General features: G+C 45.7%; 1 protein-coding gene across 3 annotated transcripts in view; it reads right to left on the reverse strand.

Moving 5' to 3' along the window:
- SERPINB9 (serpin family B member 9) overlaps window positions 1-21,857 on the reverse strand; it is a 49,966-nt gene that overhangs the window by 19,885 nt on the left and 8,224 nt on the right. For 2 of the 3 annotated variants that reach the window (XM_087858224.1, XM_045811640.2), the window contains exon 2: window positions 2,477-3,130. The gene's annotated coding sequence lies outside the window, so the exon portion shown is untranslated. The remainder of the gene's footprint in view (window positions 1-2,476; window positions 3,131-21,857) is intronic. The other variant, XM_087858225.1, reaches the window with a different exon arrangement.

Genomic DNA, 21,857 nt, shown 5'->3' on the forward strand with positions numbered 1-21,857 from the left:
CTTATCAAATTGTTCATGTCAAATGTATGAAGTTTACTGTACTCATTACACCTTAATAAAGTTGTGAAATAATTTTTTGTATTTTTTAGTAATTTTTTATTATGTTATGTTAGTCACCATACAGTACATCCTTAGTTTTTGATGTAGTGTTCCATGGTTCATTATTTGCATGTAACACCCAGTGCTCCATGTGAAATAATTTTTTAGAGGATAAAACGAAATTAAAATTTGTAGATTCCTGCTTTCCAGTCCTGTGGATTAATTTTTTTTTTTCCAAATCCATTTTAGAAAGCACAGCCCCTGAAATGGATGTGGTCTAACAGGGAACATAGTCTAACTTGACATATTTTCATAAGAGCTGCGATAGAAATGGTAAGTGGCTCAGGTAACACGCTGATGAGCTGTGAACCCGAATTTGAACCATGAGCGACCATGCTTCAGTCCAAGTCATAAAGAAGAAGTCGGGCAGGGGTCAGTGGTAGCTAAGTGCAAGTGTTGATCAGTACTTTTTGGAGACCAGTTTGGAGACCAGTTTAGGAAGACTTCCTTTAGAATATTAAGGATGTCAGCAAATAATTAGGATATTTATAACAGTGCAGTATATAATATAAATAATTTTAATTACCCAAATCATCTACGAGTAAACAGATCACAAGAGATACGCACAATCGCACAATGGAACTGTGTGCATATCAACACCGATGATGTGGAAAGATCATTACCTTGAGGAAGGCTTCTAGGAAGGAGGGGCTAGCAGAGTCGATGACTAACTTGTGGGAAAAGATGATGATAAGCTTATATTTGCATACAGATGCTGGTTCTCAACCCCCCTGGAAGTTTCCCTGGTGTAATCTGAAACCAGCCTCATGCTGGAGATCAGGGAGAGACTGGAGAACACACGCAGGCCACGCCAACTCGGTAGGGCGCAGTTTCACTGACAAAAGGGAACTGACATACACGGCTTGTCCTGGGGGGCAGCGAGATGAGTACGGTCAGTGCCCTGCATTTTAACGATTCTAATGTGCGTATAATGTTATCTCACTGAGGCTTTAGTTTGCTTATGAGCTTTCTTCTTATCAACACACCAAGACTCTTTGCCAGTTCTCGTGTTTTCCTTGTCCTAGGGACGCAAGAGTAAAACAGCCAGAGAACAACGGAGACCAGTAGAGGTTTTCTTTCTCTTTCTCTCTTTTTTAAGATTTATTAATTTATTTTAGAGAGAGAGCATGAGTGGGATGCGGCAGGGGGGGTGGGGGAGGAGAGAGAATCTCAAACAGACTCCCTGCTAGATGCGGGGCTTGATCCCTCAACCCTGAGATCATGACCTGAGCCAAAATCAAGAGTCGGGCGCTTTACCAGCTGAGCCACCCAGGTGCCCCCTAGCAGAGGTTTTCAAAAGGAACTATTTTCCCCAAACTCATTTAAAATATTCAATTTCAAAGTTCTCATAACTAATTGTTACATTTATATTTGTGCAATACACATTCTGTGAGTCAAAGGACAGTCTGGCAAGGGAGAGGCCAAGATCACGGCGTGGGCATCTGACTGCGGAAGAGAAGGAAATCAAGGAAGGGTGGCGTGCTTCCTGTGAGCTGAGAAAGGAAATGGGAATTAGAGGAGTGCAGCTTCAGGAATCCCTGTTCGCCCTCACAAGCCAAGCTAACTGCCTGCCCCGGAGTTAGTTTCTGGTCCCCCAGGAGCTGTCACTCATTCTGTGTGTCCGCAAGGAAGGAAGGACAGAGAGGGGGCCTCCATTTGCATCTGCTCCTCCCCTCCCCTAGAGCCCCAGTGGGTGCTTCTCTTCAGGACAGCTCATGGGACATCAGCTCTAGTCCCAGTCTCTCCTCATTTTCTTCAAGACACATCTCACCCATGGCGCCACAAGGGAAGTGCCTTCTGGTCCCATGAGAGAAGGCGGGGAAATCAGGCAGGCCCCCCTCAGCATCTGGGCAGTGGTGAGCTGGAGCTGGCTGCTACCTGTGGCGAGAGGCCGTTCTTAAACTTCCAGGAAATTCGCAAGCCAGTTGTCAAACTCTTGGTAATGGAAGTCAGCCGTGGTGGGAGCATTTACCCCACAGGAGCCAGCAAACATCACTATTCAGGGCTTCCACCTCCCCCCACCCCAACAAGTACACATCACCTTTGGGTTTGCTGAGCCAGTTTGCTAGCAGCATTGATCCTATGCCTCGTACCTATGAGTTTATTTGCCCTCCTGGACTCTCTTCCTTCTGTCAGAGGAAAAGCTCTCTCCTCCTGTCCAAGGTAAGTTCCTCCCCTGTACTTCAGATCCTTGCTGCCCCAAGTGTGGCCCATGGACCAGTGGCATCTGTATTATGTGCAATCTTGTTAGGAATAGAAACTGAAGGCCACACCCAGACCTACTGAACAGACACTGCACCTGAACAAGATTGCCCAGGCAGCCATAACCAAGTAGCACAGATCACGTAGCTTAAACAGCAGAAATTTATTCACTCACAATTCTGGAAGCTTGAAATCCAAGATCAAGGTGGCAACAGATTTCGTTTCTTGTGAGGCCTCTCTCGTTGGCTCGTAGACGGCGATCTTCTTTCGGGGTCCTCACATAGCTCCTCCTCTGTATCTATCCGTGTCCAAACTTCCTCCTCTTATAAGGGCATCAGTCAGATTGGGTTAAGGCACACCCTAAAAATCTCCTTTTTGCTTTTACCACTTCTTTAAAGACCCCGTCTCTACATACGGCCACATTCTGAGTACAGGGGGGTAAGGACTTTGACATATGAATTTTGGGGAACACAACTCAGCCTCTAACAATTTGTATACATATTAATGTTTGAGAAACACGGTCTGGCTCAATCCCTACCCTCTCTTTCAAGACTCTTGTTCAATAATTATTGGGCCTTCGCCAGGCCCCTCCCTTCAGAATAAAGAATAATGTCCTTATATTTTTGGCACGCTCTCTTCTTAGCTTCATCAAAACTTGTCCTTACCGGGGCGCCTGGGTGGCTCAGTCGTTAAGCGTCTGCCTTTGGCTCAGGGCATGATCCTGGCATTCTGGGATCGAGCCCCACGTGAGGCTCCTCCACTGGGAGCCTGCTTCTTCCTCTTCCACTCCCCCTGCTTGTGTTCCCTCTCTTGCTGGCTGTCTCTCTCTCTGTTGAATGAATAAATAAAATCTTAAAAAAAAAAAAAAAAACTTGTCCTTACCAACAAGTCCACCTTTGAATACCCAAGAGAAACGCATACATGAAGGGGTGCCTGGCTGGCTAAGAACATCTGACTCTTGACCTTGTGGTCCTGAGTTTGAGCCCCAAGCTGGGAGTAGAGATTCCTTTAAAAAAGAAAGAGAGAAATGCACACACCAAAAGACATGTTCACCAAAAGACATGCAGTGCTATTCATCCAGCCCTACTCGTGATAACCCAAAGTTGGAAACTCCTGGAATGCTATCTAGTGGATGGCTTTAAAGAAATGAGCTGAGGCTGGAATCCACCGATACTCAGACTCATTGCCGTGGGCCACAGGAGTATTGTCATCAGGAAGCAGAATGACATCAGGTCCTCCTGTGCACAGGACAACCCCAGGTCTGGGGTTTGCACCTGTCTATATGCCCTGTTTCAAATTTAGCTTGCTTAAATATCATACATACTATCTCTTTCTCCTCATAAAAACAGGAAGTCAAAATTAGATTACTGAAATATGAACACAGCTTACCCCCCTCCCCCAAATAATACATCTAACTGGAAGAACCTCTTGGGGACAAACAAGAGAGTTTTTACTTCTTCATATAAAATACATATAAAATCTTCATCGGTACATCTTAGTGTTGAGGACAGAGTGCTTTTGTTCCCACAGACCAAATATTACCAGGGCAGAGAGACTAGATTGGCAAATGTAGAGAGACCTAAACTTTTTTTTTTAAAGATTTTTATTTATTTACCTTACAGACAGAGACAGCCAGCGAGAGAGGGAACACAAGCAGGGGGAGTGGGAGAGGAAGAAGCAGGCTCCCAGCGGAGGAGCCTGATGTGGGGCTCGATCCCAGAACGCCGGGATCACGCCCTGAGCCGAAGGCAGACGCCAAATGACTGCGCCACCCAGGCGCCCCGAGAGACCTAAACTTTCTTAAGATTTTATTTATTTATGTGACAGAGAGACAGCCAGCGAGAGAGGGAACACAGCAGGGGGAGTGGGAGAGGAAGAAGCAGGCTCATAGCGGAAGAGCCTGATGTGGGACTCGATCCCGGATCGCCAGGATCACGCCCTGAGCCGAAGGCAGACGCTTTAACGACTGCGCTACCCAGGCGCCCCAAAACTTTCTATATTAGTTTTGGGAGGAATTGTGGTTTCGTTCCTCTTTTGAGAAGCTGAATAAAGAAACACCCGGATGGATGTTCTAATTAAACAATATTCTTCCAAGTTCAGAGGATCATCAACTAATATTCAGGCCTTTGGGGAGAAGGTTCTGGTTAGAAAAGACGTTGTTGGCCAAAGGGAGTTATCCTTTCATCCTGAAGAGTTGCCCAATTATGTCATATAAATGTAACTATAAAGCTTAAAAACATATTCAAATACATTTTATACTTTTATATCTTTGAGTGATATGCATATTCGGTTGATGGAGGCCAGATCCAAGCTATAGCTCCCACCCACCATCCCATTCAAAAGGGAGTGGAGGGGGGCGCCTGGGTAGCGCAGTCCTTAAAGCGTCTGCCTTCGGCTCAGGGCGTGATCCTGGCGTTCCGGGATCGAGTCCCACATCGGGCTCCTCTGCTCGGAGCCTGCTTCTTCCTCTCCCACTCCCCCTGCTTGTGTTCCCTCTCTCGCTGGCTGTCTCTCTGTCACATAAATAAATAAAATCTTTAAAAAAAAAAAGGGAGTGGAGGAAAGGGTTTAACGTCAGCCTTAACACCCAGTAACACTGTTTCTTGAGCTCGGAATTGTAGAGCCATGAACCTGAAGACAACCAACAGGCATCCTTGTCACCCACGTTGCAAGAAGGTGTCTGAGTGAATGTAGAGCAAGATAGCACGCCACACACGTGCTGGCTGCCCCTGGGCTCCAGGGCTTAGAGGCGATTTACCTCCAATCCATATCATATCACCAAGGACAGAAGCTGGATTTGACCAAGGATGAAAAAACAGAACTCTCACTACAAACATGGTTTAGGCTTTTTCTCCCTTCCTCCCAGTAGAAAGGGGACATGAAATCCATTCATTCAGCAATAGATTAAGAATTGAGAGGGGTTTTTGGTTTTGTCTTTTTTTAAGATTTATTTATTTTAGATGGGCAAGAGAGAATCCTCAGGCAAACTCTCCACTGACCTCGGAGTCTGACGTGGGGCTCGTTCCAGGATCCTGAGATCATGACTCGAGCCGAAATCAAGAGTTGGATGCCCAATGGACTGAGCCACTCAGGTGCCCCAAGAATTGAGAGGTTTTGAAATAAGCTTTTATCTTTTTCAATCAGAATCTTTCCCATCTTATTGCTTTAAGAAAGGAGCAGTATCTGAAAAATATTTCCCTGTCTGGGTGACTTTTAAGGATTCTCCCACATAAAAGATAAATAAGACCCCAAAGAGGCAGCATTTTTCAGGGATTTTCCCGTGTTCAGAAGGGAGGAGGTTTAAGTATTTTTTGAAAATCACTATTTCATGCCCCGATAAGACAAATCACGGAAGTGTGTTGCTGGCCCAAAACCCTGTCAAGCACACACAGAGAGGCCTCTGATGACTGGGTCAGGGTGCTAACCCCAGGAGATCACACCGCAGCCAGGCTCAGTCCTTCTTTCCTTACTGACTTGAAGACTCCCAAAGGTAACACTTCATACCACCACTGTGTGACCCAGTTTCCCTGTCTTTCCTGCCTCTAGCTCTGCCTGAGGGAACTCTGACGGAATTCCTTACAGAGAGCAAACACTGAGTTTGGCTCTATTCTGCAAGAGTTTCCACAACTTAAAAAAAAAAAATTCCCCTCTTAACATGTTTCTACCATAAATACTTGCACAGGTCACGCTGCATGTCAAGATTCATTAATTCGATTAACAAAAAAAGTAAAACCAACATCTACCTTCCTGTCACTCTGCTAGGTTCTTGGCACCAAGCTGAAGACACACTATCTGACCTGAGGTGACTTACGGTCTGATGACAGAGGCCGAAAGTACAGAGTGGTACTTTCATGGTGTTATGAGAAAACAGATGGCGGCAGCCATGCTCCCCAAACCCCAAGAACATCCCTGTCCCCATTACACTCCATATAGACTCCATTGACTTTTCTGTCTCTCTCACTAGACTGTAAGCCTTAGGACGGCCTCACTCTCCTAGACTCGTTTTTGTGTCAATAGTATCAACCACAGTGTCTGTAACATATCTGTTGAATGACTGAGACACTTCATAGTGGGGTGTGATCATTTACGAATATTATAGCTCTCCAACGGGACAAAGAGGGAACCAGCATTTCACATCTGGATCATCACAGCAACAAGAGAACAGAGAGCAAGCATGGTCTTCCGGGAATGGATTGGGATGGGTTTGGAGGATGTGTGTGTGTGTGTGTGTGTGTGTGTGTGTGTGTGTGTGTGTGTCAGGGTAAGGGTTAGGGAGAATGCACTGGTGGGGAATGATCATTGAAAAATAAGTTTGAGACCAAACAGAGAAGGACCTGTACCCAATACACTAAAAAATAGAGACAACTTTCCCATGATTATTTGGTTTCAGTTATAAAGAGCTTGGCCATTGGCTCCCATCCCCCATTCATCACATGTTTTCAAATATTTCAGCTTTTATAGAAGAGGAAGTAGAGTGGAAGAGAAGCCAAGCAACCAAGGAGAGTGATGGGTGATTCCCTGTGTCCCCAATATTCTCCAACATGGAAAGATCAGGCTGATGTTCAAAAATGAACATCAATTAACCAGATGTTTCCTAGAATGAACAGTGCTTATCCAGGAAGACCCAGCCAGCCAAAGGACTCAGGATCTTCCCCAGGGAGATCAAAGCCCAGAGCAGGCAGCCTCCATGGGATGGCACCATATTTGTGACTACAGAAGCATGCTTGGCACTGCCAACCAGTGAGATGGCCAGGATCACTCCATCAGTTCATGAATCTCACAATAACATCACCCGGTATATTACGGGGTAGTTCTGTCTGTTTATTTGTTTGTTTTGCTTCACTTATTGCATTTAGAAAGGGTTTTTCTGGACTAAGGAATTTTGTAGAAGCTACCCAGATTTAAAGTCTCAGTTTGACAATAAGATTTTTATTTAGAAAGACTATTTTGTCAGTACTGTGGATTTATGAGACAAAGGAAAGAACTAGGCTGGACTTGGAGGACCAGTTCAGCAGCAATTAAAAAAATACTGTAGAAGATACAGTGAGACTCTGAATCCAGGCAACAGTAGTGTGACTCAGAAAAGGGGGAAATTTAAGATATCTTGCAGGGGAACCAGCCCAACCAGCAGAAGTAAGACTGGGGAGAACTCAGGATGGCTGAGCCTCTGCCTGCTACGGCACTGTGGGGAGCAGGGGGTCAAGGGGGGGGAGCAGGTTTGGGTGCAGAAGGAAGGACATACTGAGAATGGTGGCAACGACATAATTCAGAAGCAATATTAAAATTCAAAATTATAATTACAGAGGTGTATTTCTAAGCACGTTTTTAAGGCAGTAGAGTTATACAGAGGGTCCCCAAATTACTATGCTTCGGCTTACGATTTTTTTTTTTTTTTACTTTACATTAGTGAGAAAGTGACATGCATTCAGTAGAAACTGCTCTTTGAATTTTGAGTTTTTCAAGGCTAGCAATACATGGGACAATCCTCTCCCACGATGCTGGGTGGCACCCAGAGTTCCCAGGCGGCCATGCGACCACCAGGGTCAACAGCCCATAGCTGACAACCATGCGGTACCCACACTAACATTCTGTTTTTCACTTTCAGTACAGTATTTAATAAATTACGTGAAATCATCAACACTAAAATAGGCTTTGTGTTAGATGATTTTGCATAATTGTGGGCTAAGCACAGGGTGTTCTGAGCGCTTGTAAGGCAGGCTAGACGAAGCTACAATGTTTGATAGGTCAGGTATATTAAATGCACTTTCAACTCTGGCTATTTTCACTTTATTGGGGCATAACTGCGCGGTAAGTCAAGAAAGATCTGTACGTCATCCTCTGCTCTTCTGTAGTTCCACTCCTATTTTCCTGTTCATACAATGTGTGAACTTACTGAAAGGAAATTACACATTTTCTCTCCAAAGGCTGCCAGCAGTTCTGAGAAAGCACTGCTTGCCACATTGGTTAATGTCATTGAGCAGTGAGTGGAAACCTTGGTGAATATCTCCATCTTTGTTGCCAAGTGTCTGTTAACAGAGAACACCACCAACCACTTTGAACATTGCCTTCTAATTGCCTTCTAGTGACCTCGAAACAGATCTCTGTACTGAAGATCATGTGGGTTCCTATAGGAAAAGGAGTTTGACTTAATGGTCTAGCACGGGCTTTCTTGGCCACATCACTATTGACATTTGGGGTCAGATGATCCTTGGTTGTGGGGGCTCTCTGTGCATTTTAGGATGTCTAGCAGCATTCGTGGCCTCCACCTACTAAGTACCAGTAGCACTTCCTCCATTATGACAACCCAGGTGACTCCAGATGCTGCCACGGGTCTTCCAAGGGGACGCCATTGCGCCTGGCTGAAAACCAATGTAGCAAATGTATTCCTATCAGAAAAGTATGATAACAGGAGGCAGAAAGAAAGGAAAAAATAAGTCTTTGGGATTGAATCTAACATGACCTCAGGGAACATGAAAAAGAGCAGACATAAAAACGAAAATGTCTCACTAGCAATTTTACAGAAGTTCTCCAGACCAAATTGTGATTAAATGTCAAATCAGAATGGAAACTAAGCTTGTTCCTGTATCTCCCACTGCAGCCCAAAGTCTCCCTCCTCCAGTGAAGAAGAAGAAGGAACCTCAGGGTAACCCCAACTGAGGTTCATTGCTACATTCGGGGGAGTGTTCCTGTAACCCCCTGATATTACGTGCAAAATGTTAGGCATATTGCAATGCTCGGGGACACTATCATCAGATCATCATAGAAACCCAAAACACAAAGAGGCTAAGAACTGCTTCCTGAAAGCGTTACCCACTGTTTCATTAGTACAGAAGGTCACATATAACCCACTTTGGAGAAGGTTATGTGTTCCCTCTAAAGGACTCCAGAAGGTATAATGCGCCACACTGGTTTTCATCAGCTGATGTGAAGGTGTGAAAAGATCAGCTCTTTGGAATCGCAGGGAAAAAAGCATGGCCTCGCTCTTCCTGTGTGACAAGCACGCACATCTGGGCCACCTGGGCAGCAGTGTTTCCTTTTGTTGCCATGAAGACCACAGCCAGGGCAAAGGAGATGCTCAGGGCCAGGGAAAACGCGTGTCCTGGGTTCTCCTTTTCTCCCCCACATTCCTTTTTTAAAATTTCATCTCATTTCATTTAAATTCAATTAATGAACATACAGCGTATTATTAGTTTCAGAGTAGAGTTCAGTGATTCATCAATTGCGTATCACACCCAGCGCTCATTCCATCAACTGCCCTCCTTAATGCCCATCACCCAGTTATCCACCTCTCCTCCAGTGATCCTCAGTTTGTTTCCTAGAGTTAAGGGTCTCTTATGGCTTGTCTCCCTCTCTGATTTCATCTTATTTTCTTTTTCCCTTCCTTCCCCTATGATCCTGTTTTGTTTCTTAAATTCCACACGAGTGAGATCATATGATAATTGTCTTTCTCTGATTGACTTATTTCACTTAGAATAATACCTTCTAGTTCCACCTATGTCATTGCAAATGGCAAGATTTCATTTTTTGATAGCTGAATAATATTCCATTGTGTGTGTGTGTGTGTGTGTGTATAACATCTTCTTTATCCATTCATCTGTTAATGGACATCTGGGCTTTTTCCACAGTTTGGCTATTGTAGACATTGCTGCTATTAACATTGGGGTGCAGGTGTCCCTTCAAATCAGCACTTTTGTATCCTTTGGATACAATTGCACTAGCAGTGTAATTGCTGGGTCATAGGGTAGCTCTATTTTCAACTTTTTGAGGAACCTCCATACTGTTTCCCAGAGTGGCTGCACCGGCTTGCATTCCCACCAACAGTGTAGGAGGGTTCCCCTTTCTCTGTATCCTCACCAACATCTCTTGTTTCCCGACTTGTTAATTTTAGCCATTCTGTCTGGTGTGAGGTGGTATCTCAGTGTGGTTTTGATTCGTATTTCCCTGTTGCTGAGTGATGTTGAGCATTTCTCATGTGTCTGTTGTCCATTTGTATGTCTTCTTTGGAGAAATGTCTGCTGATGTCTTCTGCCCATTTCCTGACTGGATTATTTGTTGTTTGGGTGTTGAGTTTCATAAGTTCTTTATAGATCTTGGATACTAGCCCTTTATCTGATATGTCATTTGCAAATATCTTCTCCCATTCTGAAGGTCGTCTTTTGGTTTTGCAGAAAAGCCCCCAAATAGCCAAAGGAAGGTTGAAAAAGGAAACCAAAAGTGGTGGTATCACAATTCCAGACTTTCCCCACATTCTTAATGAGCTCAACCGCCAAAGTACCATTTGCAACACAAACAAGTCTGTGACCTAAAGGATCATCAGGGAAAGTCGAGATCTAAAGCAGAACCCAGAAGCACATCAAGTCCTTTTTTAGTCACCTTGTCATTACTACCTCTGTTGGTGGACACTGGGTGTGGTCAGCAGAATAACGGCCCCCCAAGATGTCCACATCCTAATCCCCAAACACTGTGACTGTGTCACCTTACATGGTAAAAGGGACTTTGGAGATGCGATCAAGTTAAGGACCTTCAGATGGGGAGATTATCCTGAATTATCTGGATGGGCTCCATGGAATCACGAGAGAGAAGCAGGCAGGTCAGAATCAGAGAAATGAGGACAGATGTAAAGGCCAGACCAACGCGGGGCCATCAACCAACGAATGTAGGCAGCTTCTTAGGAGCCGGAAAAGGCAAAAAAAAATCTCCCCTAGATGGTCCAGAAGGAGCAGCCCTGCCGACCCGTTCCGGCCTTCTGAGCTGCGGAACTGTGCAATGACAAACTGCAGTTGTCGTCAGCCACTAAGTTTATGGTAATTTGTTACAGCAACAATAGGGAAAAATACACTGGTTTGTTCACAATGCAGCCAGTCCTGGCTCCCTGACGGCCGACCATGAGCAACAGGACTGCCACAGGGTCGCAGACACTCCAGGACCTGCTTCCTGTGCCCTCACCAATAATGGCCAACTTCTTCGTGCCGGGCCCTGCTGGAGCACTTGACAGGCATCCTCTCGGTCACGGCAGCATGCTGAGGTCGGTGCCTTAGCGCTTCTGCCAGAGGCCACAGGCAGCCATGACGGATGGCGGCAGTTGATTCCAGAGCCTGAAGCATCACCGAACCGACCCCCAACCCACCTCCCGCCATTGTTGCTCATTCTCTCTGCCTGGCGTGTCTCTAATCTAATTTGTAAATGATGGTCTATGAGTAAATAATGTAATTCTCTGTAAATAGAAACAAAATTTTGGTCACCATGCCTTGTGAAAACAGCTGGGCAGAATTCACCAGACCTGGAGGGTTGACTTGAGACAGTCTGATCTAAAATGTGAGCAACGTAGAAAAGACAAATTTTACTCTGAAACAGGGGGACTCCAATGAGATACACCATTTTCCACTACCGTGGCTGACACAGGCCAAGGAGGGGTCCAGAGGGCACATGGCGCAGACAGCAAATATGGGTCTAGCACAGTTCGGTGGGCATTTTGCACTAGAGACATTCTTCTGGGTCCAGCTGCTACATCGCCCAGCAACTGTATGACTCTCCCAGGAAAGGAGCAGCAGGATTCCTGCACGTGCACACAGGAAGAAGGAAAAGAGAGGAAAAGATGCCCTCCAAGAGAAGCTTCATTACTAAATTGAAAGTTAGTATAGATTACTATTCTTACTATAAGCTTAACAAATTATTATAAGGCTTCAGTAAACCTTATTTAATAAGAGGGGCTGTTTTTGGCTGGACTACTACTCAATACAGTATGGAAGTTCATCAGCGCACCTGTTTCCCTCGGCTGCTTTGCCGTTACGATTGAAAACATCTTGGGAAATAAAGGGACAAATCATCCATAATCCCATAGCCCTGCAATCTGGGGTTGGTTTTTTTTTTTTCTTATTTTATCCTTTTTTTTACATGTATGTATAATTTTACTCAAAAATTTTAAAACCACATAAGAAATATAGTTTCCAGTTTAGAAAAATGGAAAAAGCAAAACAAAGTTACTGAAAACTTTGTTTTCAGTATCTCTATAGACGAGATAAGGATCATCGTCTATAGATTTGAGGTTTAAAATTTTTTTTTCAATTATAGTAAAATACACGGAACGAAGCTTACCGTCTTACCCGTAGTTAAGTGTGCAATTTGAGGCACTGACATTGAGTACATCCACAGTGTTGTACTACCATCACTACCGTCCGTCCATGGAGCTCTTCTGATTTTGCAAAACTAAACCTCTGTACCCATTAAACACTAACCCCCCGTTCCTTTCCCATCTCCCCAGCCCCTGGCAGCCACCCTTCCACTTTCTGTCTCTGAATTAAACTATTCTAGGAATCTTAGAAAAGCAGAATCATACATTTGTCCTTTCATAATTGGCTTATTTCACGGAGCATAACATCCTTAAGGTTCATCCCTATCGTGGCATGCGTCAGAAGTTCCTTCCCTTCTCAGGCCGACTGATATCCTGCTGTGTGTAGACGCCACACTCTGTGCACCCATTCATCCGTCTATGAACACTTGGGGTGCTTCTACCTTCGGCTTTTATGGACAATGCTGCTATGAACATGGGTGTACACATATCTGAGCCCCTGCTTCTGCTTCTTTTGGGTAAATATCCAGAAGTGAAATTGCTGGACCGTATGCTACCTCTATGTTTAATTTTTTCAGGAACCACCATAATGTTACAGACTCATGTCCACAAGCAGATGGGTCATCATCTGATCTGTCGCCTTCCTGTTTCCTAGGGGGCTGCAAAGTGCCTCGCTCTGCAGTTTTGAAAACGTGCTCCATTAAGCCTTAGGAAAAGTCTTGTGAGTCTCTTAGGGGCACAGCAGGAGGAGAGTAGAGCCGGGTGGGTGAGTCTAAGGAGTCGGGAGATCACAGTTTCGATAAGAGCAACTCCACTGTTAGATGTTTTATGGGAAGCTTCCTCTGAAAATAGTTGTTTAAGAGGGAGTGTCTCACATTTAAAAAAAAAAAAAAGTGTGAAGGCCACTCTAAATACAGATCAGCCCAAACCAGTACAAATTATTTTGTCTCAAACAGTGTGTGAAGACGTCAACAAGCAAGTACAATAGCGGTATCGTTTGCAGAGCAAACCCTACACATTAATAAGTCATGTTAAATGTTAGCGTGCCTCGACTGTCCTCAAATCACGATGGCTCCTGGGAGCCTTCAGCTACACAGCTTGTCCTCGAAGCCTGCAGTTTCTGGAAGGCTGGTGTGTTGGCCCCAGGCAAGCCCCTGGCAGAGCAGGGTCCAGCCTCCTCTGGGCCACTTCCAGCTCACACAACCTCACCTTACACATTTTGGGAAATGTCTGGCCAAGAGCCAGAAAGAGCTGCTCAAACTCCAAAGCACTTGGGTCCACGCACTAACGAGGCCCAAAGAGAGAGAGAAGTAGGTAGAGCAGACATCACAGAGACACAAACAAAATTTGAGTTTGATCCCACTTGACCTTGAGAGTTTTGCCATCTACATGAGGCGAGCATAAACCTAGGCTGGTGAGCGTGCGTCTGTGTGTGTGTGTTTAATTGTCCTGTCTGAATAGGTCAAAGAATGAACTCGAATATCCCATCAATGTCAATCTTCGATTATAACCACTTTGACAGCCTTGTTATGGTCTACTTTCGGTTTCTCCTGTCTTTTCTCTTTTTGCATCTCATTTCCTTGCCTCTATTCCTTTTCAGCACCCAGGTGATGGTCAGCAGCATGGTAGTTCCCATCATTATCTACTCCAGGGCCGGACACACAGGTGTGCATGCACACTCCCGCAGTGTGCCTCCGGGCTGTGTCTCAGCTCACGCCAGCGTCAGCAGGGCAGGAGGGAGGTAACAGAATGACTCGTTCTTGCACTTCCTCGTCCTCCCCCAGTAAAGCTTTTGAGAAGGTTGCAACTTTAAACAACAGGAATTTCTGGGGCGCCTGGGTGACTCAGTCGGTTAAGCGGCCAGCTCTTGGTTTCGACTCAGGTCATGATCTCAGGGTCCTGGAATCGAGCCCTGTGGGATTCTCTCTCTCCCTCTCCATCTGCCCCTCCCCCCCCCACGTGTGTTCTCTCTCTCTCTCTCAAATAAATAAACAACGTGGACCTCCCACCAAAAATCTAAAAAGGCATTCATTTCAATATAACACAAACAACACGTGTGGGCTCCAAGGCCACGTGCCACAGGGTCATATACACGGCACTGGGGAAGGGCTTGATTTCCAGCCATTACAATGAATTAACATCAAACCAGTTTTCCTTTAACAGGTGAACACGTAAGGCCTGGGGCGATTTAATTACTGTCCTCAGATCTGGCAGAAAGAGTGACAAAATCTCAACATCAAGGCTTCTGCTTTCCAATATGTCGGAGCCTCCTGGGAGCCTTGTATGCCTGTGAACTCCCTGCTTCTCTACACACAGCCCTAAATGAGTTTATTCAAAGAGCATTTAGGTAGAACTTTCCTTACATGTTTTGGGGGATGAAAATGCAAACTAGGTGCTATCCGTCCTCCCCAGGAGCCCAGCTCCCAGAGGAGAAGAGATACCCGAACGCATGGGTGACCAGTGAGCCATGAGCTCTGTGAGAACAGCAGGAAAGGCACGTCCACACAGGGCCTAGGTGAGCGGGTCTGCAGGGTTTCCTGTGAGAATATTGTTAGAGGGCAAAAGGGAGGCTCCCTCGGGCAGGTTGACAAGTCTGAACTTGATACACAGTTTGGAAAGTCATGCATAGTGTTAAACAAATGTTGGGTACAACTACTTCGGAGTTTTAGAAAAATAACGTGGCCCACCATCTGCTGGCTGGGAAGCCCGTGGGGAGGCCGCTGGGGCAGACTACCAGCTGCTGGAATGTAGAGGAAATATCTTCGTCGGACATGTAGGAAATAAAATCACTGGGCCACATGACTGGTCACTTAGGCTTAGGGAGCAGGAGAAGTCAAGGATTTGTCTGAGTTTGCAGCACACTTAGGGTGAGCTAAGGACCACAGGGACAGTTGCATGAGGAAGCCATCTCAGAACAGGGAAGCTGATACATTCCTTGTGAGGTTTGTACTAAACCTATAACCACGGATAGCCAAGGGCTGCTGCTCATATAGGTAGGAGACTCAGAATTAGTAGTGATTCTAGTGTTTGGAGCCATTAGCATCCCTATTCCAGAAGGTTCCATGTCTACAAGGAAAGAAATTCAACGAGTTCTGGGGACTTTCCAGTATTTGGAGGTCCTAAGAGGAAGGAGGAGGAGGAGCTTGTGACCCCTGTATGGGAAATGGGAGGAGATCCGAGAGAAGCGGGAGGTGTGTGAGGAGGCAGGGAAGGCGCTGGTTCTCGGTGGGAGGCCTCAGCGGTGGAGGATGAAGAGGATCTGGGGTGAGGAATTGAGTTAAGGAAGCCCCTGCGATGCGACCCGTGGGGGAGCCTGGTGAAGAAGCATTTTTCCAAGTTGAGGGGAAGCGACAGATGAAGGAGATAAGGTTAAATTGTTTTGCTTTGTTTGATTTAACTGTTAATCTCATATTTAGAGATACCTTCACAGCAATATTTAGACTGGGGTTTGACCACCTATCTTGGTCCTACGGCCCAGTCATAAGTGACACGTAAACTTAACCATCACACTGAGTTTCCTCTTTGTCTCATGGATTATGGGGCATCACCAAACGATCTTATGTGGCAAGAAGCACAGCCATTTCCTTGTTTCAGAAGGACCCTCCAGCTGCATTATGACGAGTCTAGTGTGGGAGGCTGCCACCACGAGCGGTGAGACATGACGTTAGGCAAACCCAGCCAAGGTGAGAGATGAGGAAGAGGGTCATGCGGTGGAGGCTGGGGAATACAGAGGCTCTTCCCTTTGCTCTTCCTGCCACACCCTGTGGTGACGATATTGTCACAGGACAGTATTAAGGACTGTCCCACACATCCAGTGAGGGAGAAGGAGTTGAATGAAGGTGAAGGCGTGTCACGAGGGGTGCGGGTGTGTTGTGTGAATGCTTACTGAATGGGGATTTTATTTCCTGAGAGCAGCCAGACTACATGGCTCCACTCAGGCTTCTTCCCTGAGATCTGTGATGCTGCTTTGCTGGAACGAAACTCACATTTCTTTCTTTCTTTCTTTCTTTCTTTCTTTCTTTCTTTCTTTCTTTCTTTCTTTATGTTCAGTTAGCCACTGTATAAGTACATCATTAGTTTTTGATGTAGTGTTCAGTGATTCATTAGTTGTGTATAACACCCAGTGCTCATCACAACACGTGACCTCCTCAATACCCATCAGCCAGTTACCCCATCCCCACACCCCCCTCCCCTCTGAAACCCTCAGTTTGTTTCCCAGAGTCCAGAATCTCTCATGGTTCATCTCCCTCTCTGATTTCTCCCCCCTCAGATTTCCCTCCGTTCCCCTATGGTCCTCTGTGAAACCATATGAAAATTATCTTTCTCTGCTTGACTTATTTCACTTAGCATAGTCCCCTCCAGTTCCATCCATGTCCGTGCAAATGGTGGGCATTCATCCTTTCTGATAGCTGAGTAATATTCTATTGTATATATGGATCACATCTTCTTTACCCAGTCATCTGTTGAAGGGCATCTCGGCTCCTTCCACAGTTTGGCTATTGTGGACAATGCTTCTATGAACATTGGGGTGCATGTGCCCCTTCCTTTCACTACATCTGTATCTTTGGGGTAAATACCTAGTAGTGCAATTGCTGCGTCATAGGGTAGCTCTATTTTTAACATCTTGAGGAACCCCTATACCATTTTCCACAGTGGCTGCCCCAGCTCTCATTCCCCCCAACAGTGTAAGAGGGATCCCCTTTCTCCACATCCTCTCCAACATTTGTTACCTGTCTTTTTAATTCTTGCCATTCTGACTGGTGTAAAGTGATATCTCATTGTGGTTTTGATTTGAATTTCCCTGATGGCTGGTGATGCTGAGCATTTTCTCATGTGACTGTCGGCCATTTGTCTGTCTTCTTTGCAGAAGCGTCTGTTCATGTCTTCTGCCCATTTTTTGACTGGATTGTTTTTTCAGTGTTGAGTTTGAGATATTCTTTATATATCTTGGATACCAGCCCTTTATCTGTAATGTCATTTGCGAATATCTTCTCCCATTCCGTGGGCTGCCTCTTTGTTCTGTTGACTTTCCTTTGCTGTGCAGAAGCTTTTTATCTTGATGAAGTCCCACAAGTTCATTTTGCTTTTGTTTCCCTTGCCTTTGGAGATGTGTATTGAAAGAAGTTTCTGTGGCCAATGTCGAAGAGGTTACTGCTTATGTTCTCCTTTAGGATTTTGATGGGCTCCTGTCTCACATTGAGGTCTTTCATCCGTTTTGAGTTTATCTTTGTGGATGGTGTAAGAGAATGGTCCAGTTTCATTCTTCTACATGCGGCTGTCCAATTTTCCCAGCACCACTTATTGAAGAGACTGTCTTTTTTCCATTGAATATTTTTTCCTGCTTTGTCAAAGATTAGTTGACCATAGAGTTGAGGGTACATCTCTGGGTTCTCTATTCTGTCCCATTGGTCTATGTGTCTGTTTTTGTGCCAGTACCATGCTGTCTTGGTGATCACAGCTTTGTAATAGAGCTTGAAGTTGGGCATCATGATGCCCCCAGCTTTGTTTTTCTTTGAAACTGACATTTCAACTTGAAAATGATCCTCTGCTTTTTTGCCACATCTGTTGAGCTCAGCATGTCCCTCCACACTAACGCATTCTCTTCTCTCCAGTGTTCCCACCACTTCTCTCTATTCACTCTGATAGAAAACCTTCTTGGACATTATTTGGCGAGTCCACAAAGTTAATGAATCATTTACGGAACATCTGCTCCAGCCCTATTTCACTCCCCTGCCACCATGCAGCTAGTACCGCGTCGTATCAACACGGTCCTCAATTCAGAGTACTCAGCTATATCACGTGGTCATGCAGATAATCTAAGACATGCTCATATTAAAATGTTCCAATTAGTACCCCTATGTGAGCATGCTGTTAAAAAGAAATGTTGGGGCGCCTGGGTGGCTCAGTCGTTAAGCGTCTGCCTTCAGCTCAGGTCATGATCCCAGGGTCCTGGGATCGAGCCCCACATCAGGCTCCCTGCTAAGGGGGAAGCAGGGAGTGCTTGTGTCAAATAAATAAAGTCTTAAAAAAAAAAAAAGAAATGTTGTGGAGTATGTACTGTGCTCCGGGAATGTGCAAAATAACCCAGTGGACCTCAATTTCAAAAGCATCACGTGACTTCTGCCAGGTTTTGTGTTTCAAGGAACTTGTGAGAGAAACAGGAGTGTTTCTGACATGATACCACCTGGTCCCTGCCAGCAGTCACTTGTTAACGCCCTGTCCTCCTCTCCCTTAATTTTAAGGGTCTTATTTAGAAGTACAGTCGACCCCTGAACAACGTGGGGGTCGGGGCACCCACCCTCCCACATAGCCAAAAATCTGTGTATAACTTTTGATTCCCCCCAAAAACGTAACTACTACGAGCCTATTGTTCACCAGAAGCCTTACTGGTAACATCGTCAATTAACACATTTTGTATGATATATATATTGTATACTCTATATTCTTCCAATAAACCAGGCTAGAGAAAAGAAAATGGTATTAAGAAAATCACATGGAGGGACGCCTGGGTGGCTCAGTAGGTTAAGCATCTGCCTTCGGCTCAGGTCTTGATCTCAGGGTCCTGGGATGGAGCCCCGCACCCGGGCTCCCTGCTCAGCGGGGAGTCTGCTTCTCCCTCTCCCTCTGCCCCTCCTCCCCACTTGTGCTTTCTCTCTCTCTTTCAAATAAATAAAATCTTTTTTAAAAAAGAAAGAAAATCATATGGAAAGTACATTTATAGTATCGTACTATAGTTATTGAAAAAATTTGCAAAAAATTGACCCGTGCAGTTCAAACCTGAGTTATTCAGTTGCATGACAATTACATAGAGCAGTCTGTCTTCTAAATATGTGCATTCCTTTTGGGGGGGCTTTGACTGGATATATTGCGGGTGGGAAGTTAAGTAGAACATAACCTTCACACCCTCTTGGAACGTGGTAGAGTATAATTACCACACCTTGGTTTGTCAGGGACAGTCCCAGTAATAGCTGTTGTCCTGGTGTCCCACTGAGTTCAGCAGTTGTCACAGTTTTTTCATTTTTATTGTGGTATTTTTGCTAATAGCTACATTAAACCAGGAGGGGTTTGGTAGACCTTCACTTAGAATGTCAAGATTCTGCCCTGGTCTTTCCAACAGTGTGTGACACTCTTAGTTACATCAGTCAAGGCCCCTTAGGAGACAAAACCACTGCAGTTCTTTGAACGGGGGAAGCAGGGTGCAGAATTGTTCAATAGGCAAAGGAGGGGAATGGGGCTCCCGGGGGAGTAGAAGTAGCAGGTACAAAGGTCCAGCTGCTATCTCAGGGCTAAGCGGAGTGGACGATGACAGACAGTGAAAGGACCTAGGACCTGGGAGACGCTGCTGAAAGTCAGACCTCTTTGAAGAGGGCGTGGCTGCCACGGGCACATGACGCCAGCCACGGGCCAGTGGACCGGCTCAGAGCTGGCCCAGAGAAGCCATCTGCCGCTGCTGGTGGGGGGGGGCTGGGCTGTAGAAGCAAAACGGCAGGTGGGGGTAGAGTTGCCTGAGGTTGCAGCCTTCGTGACTGCGGAAAGGCACTGCCGGGGAGGGGGGGCGGGGGACTGCAGGTGGAGGCGGGCGGGCGGTGTGGGCTGCGTGCCCCTGCGCTGAGTAACCACAGGAGGCCAGCGTCCCAGGGAGGTCAGTGCCTTTCTACTGCTGTCTCCTCGAATGTCTCTCTAGAGCCCCCTACAATGCTGCTAGGATTTTAGGGTGCCAATGACGGGTGCAACCGACACAGCGATGACTAGAGCTCGCACTGCTCACTCCCGCCTGGGGGGAGCCTCCGAGGCAACTGGTGAGTCTGGGCCTCTTTTCCTGGCCCTTTCCAGGCCCTCCCCTTCCACGCACGTCACTCAGACACACCTCATTTGAGTCCCCTTTGTTTTAGCACACTTTGCTTTATTGAGCTTTGCAGATATTGTGGTTTTGGGGTTTGGGTGTGGTTTTCTTTTTTCTTCTTTTTCTTTTTCTTTTTTTTTTTTTTTACAGTTTGAAGGTCTGTGGCAATCCTGCATCAAGCAAGTCTCCGACAGAATTTGCTCACTTTGTGTGTCTGTCTCACATGTTGGTAATTTTTGTAACATTTCAAACTTGGTCATTATATGCGTGATGATGGTCTATGCCTGGTGATCCCCGATGTTGCTGTAATTGTCTGGGGCCACCGCAAACCACGCTCCTATGAGACGGAGAACTTAATCGATAAATGTTGTGTCTGCTTCGCTCCATCTCTCTCCCTCCCCTCGCGCCTCCCTGCTCCCGGAGACGCGACAATAGTGAAAATAGGCCAATGTATCCCCGTTCAAGTGAAAGAAAGAGCTACACGTCTCTCACTCTAAATCGAAAGGCAGAAATGATTAAGCTTAGTGAGGAGGGCATGTTGAAAGGCAAGGCAGGCCTCTTGTGCCAAACAGCCAAGTTGAAAGCGAAGGAAAAATTCTTGAAGAAAATTCAAAGTGCTACTCCAGTGAACACATGAATGATAAGAAAGCAAAACAGCCCGATTGCTGCTGTGGAGAAAGTGTGAGTGGCCTGGATAGAAGATGAAACCAGCCACAACATTCCCTTAAGACAAAGCCTCATCCAGAGCAAGGCCCTAACTCTCTTCAGTTCTGTGAGGGCTGAGAGAGGTGGGGAAGCCCCAGAAGGAAAGGCGGAAGCTAGCAGAGGTTGGTTCCTGAGCTTTAAGGCAAGACGCCGTCTCCGTAACATCAACGTGCAAATGTAACGCTACAAGTGCTGGTGTGGAAGCTGCCGCAAACCATCCAGAAGGTCTAGCCAAGGTCACTAAAGACGGTGGCTGCACTGCACGACGCACTCTCAATGAGACAAAACAGCCTTCTATTGGAAGAAGATGCCATCATAGCTAGAGAGGAGAAGCCAATGCCTGCCCTCAAAGCTTCAAAGCCAGGCTGACTCTCTTCTTGGGGGCTAATGCAGCTGGTGACTTGAAGTTGAAGCCAGCGCTTATTTGCCATTCCAGAAATCCCAAGGCCCTTGAGAATCATGCTAGGTCTACTCTGCCTGTACTCTGTAAATGGAACTACAAAGCCTGGATGGCAGCACATCTGTTGACAACATGGTTTACTGAATATTTAAAGCCCACTGTTGAGATGTAATGCTCCAAAAAAAAAATTATTCCTTTCAGTATATTCCTACTTATTGGCAATTAGCTGGTCACCCAAGAGTTCCAACAGAGATGTACAAGATGACTATTGTTTTCACACCTGCTAACACAACATCCACACTGAAGCCTGTAGATCGAGGAGTCATTTCAACTTTCAAGTCTTATTATTTAAGAAATACATTTTGTAAGTCTAGAGCTGCCATGGATAGTAATTTTCCGATGGATCTGGGCAAAGTCAACTGAAAACCTTCTGGAATGGATTCACAACATTTGTGATTTGTGGGAAAAGGCCAAAATATGAACATGAACAGGAGTTTGGAAGAAGTCGATTCCCACCCTCATGGATGACTTTGAAGGCT

This window comes from Ursus americanus, chromosome 32, assembly GCF_024610735.1.
Source record: "Ursus americanus isolate L20-20 chromosome 32, mUrsAme1.1.p, whole genome shotgun sequence".
NCBI classification, from domain to species: domain Eukaryota; kingdom Metazoa; phylum Chordata; class Mammalia; order Carnivora; family Ursidae; genus Ursus; species Ursus americanus.